Source organism: Camellia sinensis, chromosome 3 (assembly GCF_055761805.1).
Source record: "Camellia sinensis isolate YWXY chromosome 3, ASM5576180v1, whole genome shotgun sequence".
NCBI classification, from domain to species: Eukaryota; Viridiplantae; Streptophyta; class Magnoliopsida; order Ericales; family Theaceae; genus Camellia; species Camellia sinensis.
This window is the reverse complement of record NC_138963.1, coordinates 161,088,701-161,099,812: the sequence shown is the minus strand read 5'-3', so window position 1 is coordinate 161,099,812 and position 11,112 is coordinate 161,088,701. Positions and strand designations below refer to the sequence as shown.

Genomic DNA, 11,112 nt, shown 5'->3' with positions numbered 1-11,112 from the left:
GATATCTATATCATGAAGTGTAAGCAAATGTCAAATTACATAACAAAGTATTGTAAATGACAAGCAGCTAAAACTTAAAACAAAGCATAGAAGACAAGTAGTAGTAATAATCCATCAACCAAGTTGTTATCAACTTGGACAAGCACAAAACAATCACCTTCCATCATGCAATGGCAGCATTGGTTGTTCGATCACGCTATAAAACTCAATTGTTGTAGTGTTATTACTAGAATCTCTAATTTCATACCCATTTGAGTTCTCACCAAGCAAGTTCTCAGTCTCTTCAGAACTCACATCACTTCTCGTTTTAACCCATGCATGCTTATTCTCCATCTTTTTGCAATCAACTCCTCCAATTCTGTTGTTACTTCCTTCATAGTAGGCCTCTCATTGCCTTTCGCTTTCAAGCTTCTCTCTGCAATACCGGCCACTTATTTCAGCTACTCAAAATTGTCTTCCTCAATAACTATGTGTTTATCAATAACCTGGTACAAATGATCATTTTTCAGAGAGGACAAGAAATAAGTGGCCAAACATCTCTCCTCCTTTGGCCGCTCATATGACAACACCTTCTTTCCAGTAATCAACTTTACAAGGACTACTTCGAAGCTATAAACATCACTTTTCTCTGTCAATTGGCCCGAGTGCAAGGATTCAAGGTCCAAGTATCCAGGAGTTCCTTCCAACATCGTGGCTAATGAATTTTGATCTAATGGAACCAACCTTGATGCACCAAAGTCGGATACTTTTGTAGTGTAATTATGATCCAAGAGTATGTTCGTAGGCTTGACATCTCTATGGATGATAGGAATAGAGGCTTCTGAGTGCAAATATGACAATACTCCAGAAGTTTCTGTAGCTATCCGCAAATGAATTTGCCATGAAATAGCAGGTTCTTCGTGTATATGGTCGTGGAGAGTGCCATTGGTCATGAATTCATAGACAAGCGAAGGGATTTGAGTCTCTAAACAACAACCCAAGAGTTTGACAACATTCCTGTGATTGATTTGTGAAAGCACAACAATCTCGTTGATGAATTGCTCTATTTGACTTTGATCCACCCCTTTGAATTTGCACTCCTTGATTGCCACAACCCTACTATCTGCTAGAGTTCCCTTATAAACTATACCATTACCTCATTGACCAACAATTTTTCCCTTCTCGACAACCTCCTTGAGTTCTTTTTTAGTAAAGATTTTGAATACTTCTTGAGCTGATCTCCTTAGTTTGGAGAGTTGTTGTCGCAATATCGATCCACCATTTTGCAAAAAGTACTTTTCTTTGAGCCTGATGTACTTTCTCTTCCTCAAAATCCAGTACAACCAGGAGCTACACAACCAAACAAGTGCTACACCAGCTGCAGAACCTGCATTTCAATTAAGTTAATCAATCATTTGTAAATCCATATTGTCACTGTAACGCCCCGAAATACTTCGACATGAACTACCCACTTCTAAATAAGATATTAACCAAATCCCATTACATAAGATCAATTGTTTCACAAAATAATCTCACATGTGGTTATACGTTCATTGATAAACTATCGCATGAATCTATAGCATATAAAATCATCAAATCAAAACAAATAAGGCCCTCAAGGGCTTACAAGTTCCAAGGCAATAGCCCGGCTACACAAAATGGTCTCTCGGACCCATACACATTAGCCTTTGGCTTTGCAAAAATTTACACAAAAATATAAGAGCAAGCACTCTTCACAATCATGTCCACGCCATTAACTCGATGGGATCACCACATCTTTACCTGCACCAAATCCCATAGGGGTGAGCATAAAGCCCAGTAGAGAAATTCTCACAAAGTATATACAGTTATGCTCTTTCCTCAACAAAAATAAATAAGTAAATAAATGTAAATGCAATGCTATGCCAAGGTTAATAAATGAGGGAAAAAAAAATATTCATTTCAATGCACCACTACAAATTTACCGTGTTCTCAATATTATCTTGTAATCTCATCAATTTCAAACGTCCAATATTAATTCAATGGGGGCGGTAAATACGACACTAATAATCCCTAAGCTGGTGTCTGCAAGTAGACTCTACGAGTACTACCAAACTGTTATTTTTTCCGGTATTAACCGGAAGGCTCGACACATATCCGCACGGTTTTCTAGTCTTTCACCGAGGACACTCAGGCCAACTTATCAAGTACAACTACACCCCCTATCTAGACTTACCGCGTATTTACCCCATATCACGTTTTCATAGTTCAAATTGCAATGTAATCCTTATCAATGTAACGTTTTCCAATTCATGTCAAGTTATACAAATAATGATAATAATCAAATAAGGAAATGAAGCTATTACATAACATTTCATGATATTTCTCAATTTCAAACATCTCTTCAACAATGTCAATTTACCACATTTATCATCCACTCTTCTCAATATTATTTCACAACTACCCATGCCATCAATTTAAACAACAACAATAACTTCTCATCATGCCCAAATCTCAATAAACTAGCCTCTTCAAGGCTACATGTAATGTTTTCAATATCAAACTATAAGATTTCACAATTTAAATATCCTATAATGCCCAACCATTTGTCCCCTCACAACAACACAAGTTCATATATTCGGTAAAATTGTTAAAATACTATCTCAATTCTCATATAACAAGTAGATGGCCATTTTACTACGTATAGGACGGATTTACTTTCATTCATTCACTTGATACAAGAACAACAAGGAATTTTATAGATATGTTTCTTATTTTCCAAAACCCCCAAAATTTTACCTAGGGTTTTCATCAAAACAAACATTTTTCATTCCCTTGAAGAAAACCTACCAACCATCTATCTAGAGTGTGATAAATAGGCAAACCCACAAGGATTTATAAAAAGATTTGAGCTTTAAACCCATTTTGAAAACCCTCTACATTTTAGATCATAAAATCAAAATCAACACCAATGCTTCATGGAACTATTAAATCAACTACAACAATGCAAAACATGTATATATAACTCAAGGATTCCCATACTTGAAGCTTGATGAAGAAGATGATGAAACCGTAGCTTTTGATGGAAGATCCTTCAACCTCTACCATCCAAGTGAAACTCTAGCTTGATCTTGAAGATTGGAGGAGGATGATGATGATCTAAGTCCAAATGGATAGCAAGATTTAAGAGTTTTTAGTGCTTTGGTTAGGGTTTCTAGAGAGAAGGAAGAGAGAAAATGACCCAAAGAGTGAGAGAAGGAAGCCCTAAAGTGAGATACAACTCGGCTAAAAAGTTACAAAACGGCAGATTTTCAGGTCCAGACTGATTGCACGTGCGGCGCCCATCCCCGCAGGTGCAGAGCGCCTCTCCTGCACATGCGGCCCTCACCCCTGCATGTGCGGGGCTCTCCTCTCGCACCACCTTCCCCACCTGCATTTTAAGCAGTGTGCAGCTCCAGCTTCCCCTGAAATCTGCACGTGCGGCCCCTCTCTCGCACGCATGGCCCTAGGCCCCCGTACGTGCTGCAAGCCAGCCAGTCCAGAAAAGTTGTTGGTTCGACCCCCCAGGCACTCCAGAACCGACCTCACACTCTCCGGAACACGTGGAATTTAATACCAAGTAAAACAAAAGTAAGAATTTTTTTATTTAGAGGACTATTTCCAGATATTTCAGCCCCAACAAAAGTAAAAGAAGAACTGAGCCATGAGAGAAAGAAAGAAGGAGAAAAGAGGAGAAGGGACCCGGTTGCTATAACCTCCCCACCATAGGGAATTTCGTCCCCGAAATTTGAATATACTCATTAAACAAAAGTGCTCTAATGACTATAAATATTTTAATCGCATCAACAACTTGCAACATCCATGTTTCAACCAATGTTTACCATCCTTCTCATCATTATTTTATCAAGGCCACAATTGCTTACACTAGATATATGAAACAAAACGTTTGCAATAGAATTTCTTTCTTTCACAATCTCAAAGTTTAGTTTAACAATACATATAACAACATGTGATCAACAATTCAACACATGTTCCATTCAACACTAGGGAACATTACAAATTTAGAACAAAACAACTAAACATGCCCAAATAAATCCGAAGACTTGTAGTGGACTTCCGCTTCCCGTTCCCAAGTTGCTTCCTCAATCCCATGGTGTCTCCACAACACCTTCATTAATGGTATGGTCTTACCCCGCAACCCTTGCTCCCGGGTATCTAGGATTTGAACCGGTCGCTCCTCATAAGAGGCGTCTTCATCTACCTCCAAATCAACCCAATCTAGCACATGAGAAGGGTCAGGTTCGTACTTCCTAAGCATGGACACGTGAAACACATTATGAATCCCTGAAAGTTGTGGCGGAAAGGCTAATCGGTATGCTACTTCCCCGATTCTCTCCAATATCTCAAAAGGTCCAATGAACCTTGGAGACAACTTACCACTCTTGCCAAATCGCATTAAACCCCGTCTAGGTGAGATCTTATGGAAAACGTGATCACCCACTTCGAAAGATAATGGTTGTCTCCTCATGTCAGCATAACTTTTCTGTTGGCTTTGAGCCATAGCTAATCTCTTCCGAATGAGAGAAACTTTCTCGGTTGTCTCTCTAATGATCTCCGGACCCAACAACGGTGTATCCCCTACTTCGGGCCAACAAACTGGTGACCTATAAGGTCGGCCATACAAGGCCTTAAACGGTGCCATCTCGATACTAGCCTGATAACTATTGTTGTAGGCGAATTCAATCAAAGGCAAGTGCCTCTCCCAAGGCCCCTTGAAATCTAGGACACAAGCTCTAAGCATGTCTTCCAAGATCTGAATTGTGCGTTCCGACTGCCCGTCGGTTTGAGGGTGGTACGCAATGCTAAACGTCAACTTGGTTCCCAATGCCTCTTGAAGGCTCTGCCACAATCGGGCGGTGAAACAAGGATCCCTATCTGACACGATGGTTACCCAAACCCCGTGAAGCTGAACTATCTCCCTAACATACAACTCTGCCAAGTGCTCGACTGAGTCGCTTGTTCGCATCGGAATGAAGTGTGTGGACTTAGTCAACCTATCAACAATTACCCAAATGGCATCATTGCCCCGCTACATTCTAGGAAGCCTAACTACGAAACCCATGGTCACGTGTTCCCATTTCCACTCGGCTATAGGTAAGGGTTGTAACAATCCCGCTGGTCTCTGGTGCTCGGCCTTGACTTGATGACAACTAAGGCATTTCGACACGAAGGATGCAACATCCTGCTTCATACCCCTCTACCAAAAATTGATGGCTAAGGTCTCGATACATTTCGGTGCCTCTCGGATGTACCGCAAGGCATGAATGATGGAACTCCAGAAGCATTTCCTCCCTACAAGATTCCGACACAAACAAACGGTCTAGGTAGCGTACACTCTGGTCCGAGTGAATGTTCAAACCCTTCTCTTCCTTCCCATTGGAGATTCTCTCCCGAATTAACTCCACTTCGCGGTCTCCCTGTTATGCTTCTACGACTTTACTAATTATAACAGGTTGAGCACCCAAGGTAAATAATGTAGCACTTTCTTCAGGCTCACCCAATTGCAATCCAAACTTACCGACTTCACCCAACATACCCGACTCCTGAATGGCCACACTTGCCAAACTACTCACAGTTTTTTGGCTTAAGGTGTCAACCACTACATTGGCCTTCCCCGGATGATAATACAACTCAAAATCATAGTCTTCTAAAAATTTCATCCACCTTCGTTAGCGTAGATTCAAATCTTTTTGGGAAAACAAATACGTCAAGCTCTTATGGTCGGAGAAAACCTCAAACTTCTTACCATACAAATAATGCCTCCAAATCTTCAAGGAAAACACTACCGCGGCTAACTCTAAGTTGTGGGTAGAGTAATTCTTCTCATGGGTTTTCAATTGTCATGAGCCATAGGCGACAACGTTTCCCTCTTGCATCAAAACATAATCAAGCCCATCCCGAGACGCATCACAATAGATGGTATACCCCAAACCTCTCTCTAGAATGATCAACGCCGGTGCCATGGTCAATCTAGTTTTAAGCTCCTGGAAAGACTTCTCACAAGCCTCACACCACACAAACTTAACCCCCTTTCTAGTCAATCTAGTTAAAGGCCCAGCTAGTCTAGAGAAATCTCTTACAAATTGACGATAGTACCCTACCAATCCCAAGAAACTCCGAATCTCAAAGACATTCTTAGGTTGCTCTCAATCTTGTACATAATCTATCTTTGAAGAATCTACTATTACTCCCTCTCTTGACATAACATGGGCCAAAAACTTCACCTCGGTGAGCCCACACTTCTCAAATTTGGCATACAACTGGTGCTCCCTAAGTCAAGCACTATCGTCAAATGAGCCTCGTGTTCCTCCTCGGAGGTAGAGTAGATTAAGATGTCGTCCATGAAGACGACCACAAAACGGTCCAAATACTTCCTAAAAATTCGGTTCATTAAGTCCATGAAAGAAGCCGGTGCATTAGTCAACCCGAATGGCATTACAAGGAACTCATAGTGGCCATAACGCATACGAAAGGCCGTTTTTTGGATGTCCTCCTCCTGGACCCTCAACTGATGGTACCCCAACCTCAAATCTATCTTTGAAAAGCAACAAGACCCTCTAAATTGATCGAACAAGTCATCTATTCAGGGTAAAGGGTATTTGTTTTTAACGGTAACCCGGTTCAATTTACAGTAGTTGATACACAATCGCAAGGACCCATCATTCTTCTTTGCAAAGAGGGTCGGTGCTCCCCAAGGTGACGTACTAGGGTGAATGAAGCCCTTGTCTAAAAGCTCTTGGAGTTGAATCTTCAACTCATGCAACTCCGCGGGTGCAAATCTATATGGCGTCATAGAAATTGGTGCTGTTCCAAGCACTAAGTCGATGGTGAACTCAATCTCCCGATGGGGTGGCAAACTGGCAAGGTCCTCGGGAAACACATCCGGGTATTCACACATTACCATTGGCAGCTCAACTCGAATCCCGCCACTCTTATTATCTAAAAGAGTAGAAAGAAGACCACTAAGCTCATCCTTACTACGAGGATCACACATTGGTGACGAGACCCTATCAACCCGATCCCCTCGAAAATAGAAACAATCACCACCCGAAGTGCACACTGTGACCCTTCGCCGAAAACAATCAATCACAGCCCGATATGAAGACAACCAGTCCATGCCTAGGATAACATCAAAACTTGGCATGTCTAACAACACAAAGGCAAATGAGAGTCTACGCCCGGTAACCTCTATCTCACAACCACGACATTCCTGATCTAAGTCAACTGTACCCTCAACTGCAGACTTTTTACTCTGAGTAGAGACGCTAACTGTGCCACCTCTAACCCCAATGCAGATGTGAATGTAGTAGACATGAATGAATGAGACGCACCCGTATCTATCAACACACTAGCCAAGGAATTACACACAACAAAAATACCTCTCACAACTGAGGATCCTGGCAACTGCTCTGGCGTGGTGACTGCATACACACACCTCTGTGGCCTCTGATCAACTCCTTGCTCCTCCCTTGGAGTGTAGGCCTGCTGTACTGACTGAGCCGAAGTGGCTCCCTGATTTACCCGAGAAGCCTGAACTAAGTGAGCCTGCTGGTGGCTCTGTGTCTGTCTAGACCCTGAAGCACTAGACGCGCTTCCCAACTGAGGGCAAGCTCTCCTCATATGCCCCGACTGACTGTACTGAAAGCAAGTAAGCCCCTGCCCCTTACTCTAAGCCTAAGACTGGCTGTGGGATTGGTTAGGTGGTGGTGGAGGCAACATCTGCTATCCTCCTCCATTCTGTGGACATGCAAAGGCCTTGTGACCTGGTTGGCCACACATGAAGTAAGAAAACCCACTCGGTGCACCTCTTCCCAAGCCCACACTAGGCAAGGGAACGGTGGATCTAGACTGTTGCTACTGGGACTGGGATTGGGATGAAAAGATGCTCTTACTCTTTTTATTGGGCCTATAATCTCCATGTAATCCATGGCCCCTGGACCTCGAATTTCGAAGTCTCTCCTCTTTGGCTTCCACCGTAATCTCTATATGTGCGGCCGCCTCCACTAGGCGATCATAATTCCAGATCATATTCCCGGTAACCTTGAATAGGATCTTTGTCCTCAACCTCTGCTCGAACTCAATGCAACGGCGTTCCTCCGTTGCTACTAATCCCGGTGCAAACTGGGATAAACTGGAGAAGGCCGCTTCGAACTAGGCCACAGACATAGTATGTTGCTTAAGGTCCTTGAATTCCTGCCTCAACCTCTCCCTAGCCGTGGGAGGTAGATACTTGTCTTGGAAGGCCACCACAAACGCCTCCCAGGTTAGTGCTACTCGGCCTTTGCATACTTCCACCATTGGCCTGCGTCACCCTTAAGACAATAACTTGCTAGGGTCACCCTCAACTCACTATCTTCTATATGAAGCATTTTGAAAGTCTTAACGATTTGTTCTAACCATTCGTTTTCTTTCTTTAGATCGGGGCTGCCATGGAATTCATCCGGCTTGGCCCTTAAAAACTCCCTCGTGAGGAAGCTAGCTCTAGTCTCTGCAATATTCTCCCTTGCTTGGGTCTCTGCCCTCAAAATGTTCATAGACTTCCTCAATGCCCCAGTCATCTCTCGGGCTAGAACCCCTATTGCTACTTGGCCAGCTTGCCCTGGCACCTCCACTTGCCCCACTTGTTCGGCCATGTCAGCCTGGCCTAAACCCTCCTCTTGTACTGGAACCTCTTGGACCGGTACCTCAAATACCCCCCGGCAACTTCGACCTCACCTTCCACCCCTACCTTCTCGAGTTCGAACTCTTCTTGACATCCTAATTGAGAGACAAGATAAATAATTTAGCACGTAATTCCAAATGTGCTCGCCACTCGCTTCACACGTTAGGCTAAAGCAACTACATGCATCCTACTACACAAACAATTTAAACTCACTCCACATAAGCACTTTAGTCACATAAACACATACGAATTATCCTTTAGTGATAAGATTTGTCCCATGAGAAACCAAGAATTCTTAATAGAATGAGTATTGATCAAGTACCCTTCTAATAAGACCTCAAGAAAACGAATAGGCGCAAATAACATCCCCAAAGTCTAATCCCATACCCAAAGTCTAAGCATACTATCACGTAATCACAAAAACAAAACGTTTCCTAATCATGCGAAATGAACCCATTGTGGTAAGACAACTACTTCCCGCGAGCCTCAAGTATTCAAACCCGGTAGCTTTGATACCAAGTTGTAACGCCCCGAAATACTTCGACATGAACTACCCACTTCTAAATAAGATATTAACCAAATCCCATTACATAAGATCAATTGTTTCACAAAATAATCTCACATGTGGTTATACGTTCATTGATAAACTATCGCATGAATCTATAGCATATAAAATCATCAAATCAAAACAAATAAGGCCCTAAAGGGCTTACAAGTTCCAAGGCAATAGCCCGGCTACACAAAATGGTCTCTCGGACCCATACACATTAGCCCTTGGCTTTACAAAAATTTACACAAAAATATAAGAGCAAGCACTCTTCACAATCATGTCCACGCCATTAACTCGATGGGATCACCACATCTTTACCTGCACCAAATCCCATAGGGGTGAGCATAAAGCCCAGTAGAGAAATTCTCACAAAGTATATACAGTTATGCTCTTTCCTCAACAAAAATAAATAAGTAAATAAATGTAAATGCAATGCTATGCCAAGGTTAATAAATGAGGGAAAAAAAAAATTCATTTCAATGCACCACTACAAATTTACCGTGTTCTCAATATTATCTTGTAATCTCATCAATTTCAAACGTCCAATATTAATTCAATGGGGGCAGTAAATACGACACTAATAATCCCTAAGCTGGTGTCTGCAAGTAGACTCTACGAGTACTACCAAACTGTTATTTTTTCCGGTATTAACCGGAAGGCTCGACACATATCCGCACGGTTTTCTAGTCTTTCACCGAGGACACTCAGGCCAACTTATCAAGTACAACTACACCCCCTATCTGGACTTACCACGTATTTACCCCATATCACGTTTTCATAGTTCAAATTGCAATGTAATCCTTATCAATGTAACGTTTTCCAATTCATGTCAAGTTATACAAATAATGATAACAATCAAATAAGGAAATGAAGCTATTACATAACATTTCATGATATTTCTCAATTTCAAACATCTCTTCAACAATGTCAATTTACCACATTTATCATCCATTCTTCTCAATATTATTTCGCAACTACCCATGCCATCAATTTAAACAACAACAATAACTTCTCATCATGTCCAAATCTCAATCAACTAGCCTCTTCAAGGCAACATGTAATGTTTTCAACATCAAACTATAAGATTTCACAATTTACACATCCCATAATGCACAACCATTTGTCCCTTCACAACAACACAAGTTCATATATTCGGTAACATTGTTAAAATACTATCTCAATTCTCATATAACAAGTAGATGGCCATTTTACTACGTATAGGACGGATTTACTTTCATTCATTCACTTGATACAAGAATAACAAGGAATTTTATAGATATGTTTCTTATTTTCCAAAACCCCCAAAATTTTACCTAGGGTTTTCATCAAAACAAACATTTTTCATTCCCTTGAAGAAAACCTACCAACCATCTATCTAGAGTGTGATAAATAGGCAAGCCCACAAGGATTTATAAAAAGATTTGAGCTTTAAACCCATTTTGAAAACCCTCTACATTTTAGATCATAAAATCAAAATCAACACCAATGCTTCATGGAACTATTAAATCAACTACAACAATGCAAAACATGTATATATAACTCAAGGATTCCCATACCTGAAGCTTGATGAAGAAGATGATGAAACCCTAGCTTTTGATGGAAGATCCTTCAACCTCTACCACCCAAGTGAAACTCTAGCTTGATCTTGAAGATTGTAGGAGGATGATGATGATCTAAGTCCAAATGGATAGCAAGATTTAAGAGTTTTTAGTGCCTTGGTTATGGTTTCTAGAGAGAAGGAAGAGAGAAAATGACCTAAAGAGTGAGACAAGGAAGCCCCAAAGTGAGATACAACTCGGCTTAAAAGTTACAAAAATGCAAATTTTCGGGTCCAGACCGACCGCACGTGCGGAGCGCCTCTCCCGCACGTGCGGCCCTCACC

General features: G+C 41.6%; 1 pseudogene; it reads right to left on the bottom strand.

The window, feature by feature from the left end:
- Positions 1-440: 440 nt before the first annotated feature.
- LOC114281146 (wall-associated receptor kinase 5 pseudogene) lies at positions 441-7,638 on the bottom strand (annotated as a pseudogene).
- Between the last annotated feature and the right edge of the window lie 3,474 nt (positions 7,639-11,112).